General features: G+C 29.3%; 1 protein-coding gene across 1 annotated transcript in view; it reads right to left on the bottom strand.

Moving 5' to 3' along the window:
- Positions 1–781, bottom strand: part of LOC102678183 (bestrophin-4-like) — an 8,183-nt gene that overhangs the window by 3,272 nt on the left and 4,130 nt on the right. The gene's annotated exons all lie outside the window — the stretch shown is intronic.

Consider the following 781-nt stretch of genomic DNA (forward strand, 5'->3'; position numbering starts at 1 on the left):
TTATCGCCACGGTCGAAGATGTCGTTCGACTCATGATCACGAACTAATTTGAGGTTAAAAATCTAGCCATTTAATAATATATTATTCTACACCTCATAAGATTATAAAGAGGTTAGGAACCTATTTATGAAGCGATATTCTAACAAAATCAAACTAATGCCGAAAATGTCATTCGACTCATGATCAAAAACTAATTTGAGGTTAAAAATCTAGCCATTTAATAATATATTATTCTACACCTCATAAGATTATAAAGAGGTTAGGAACCTATTTATGAAGCGATATTCTAACAAAATCAAACTAATGCCGAAAATGTCATTCGACTCATGATCAAAAACTAATTTGAGGTTAAAAATCTAGCCATTTAATAATATATTATTCTACACCTCATAAGATTATAAAGAGGTTAGGAACCTATTTATGAAGCGATATTCTAACAAAATCAAACTAATGCCGAAAATGTCATTCGACTCATGATCAAAAACTAATTTGAGGTTAAAAATCTAGCCATTTAATAATATATTATTCTACACCTCATAAGATTAAAAGAGGTTAGGAACCTATTTATGAAGCGATATTCTAACAAAATCAAACTAACGCCGAAGATGTCATTCGACTCATGATCACAAACTAATTTGAGGTTAAAAATCTACCTATTTAACAATATATTATTCTACACTTTATAAGATTATACGTAAAGAGGTTAGAAAGCTATTTATGAAGCGATATTCTAAAAAAATCAAATATAAACTCAGACTAACGCCGAAGATGTCATTCGACT

This window comes from Apis dorsata, unplaced genomic scaffold (assembly GCF_000469605.1).
Source record: "Apis dorsata unplaced genomic scaffold, Apis dorsata 1.3 scaffold_772, whole genome shotgun sequence".
NCBI classification, from domain to species: Eukaryota; Metazoa; Arthropoda; class Insecta; order Hymenoptera; family Apidae; genus Apis; species Apis dorsata.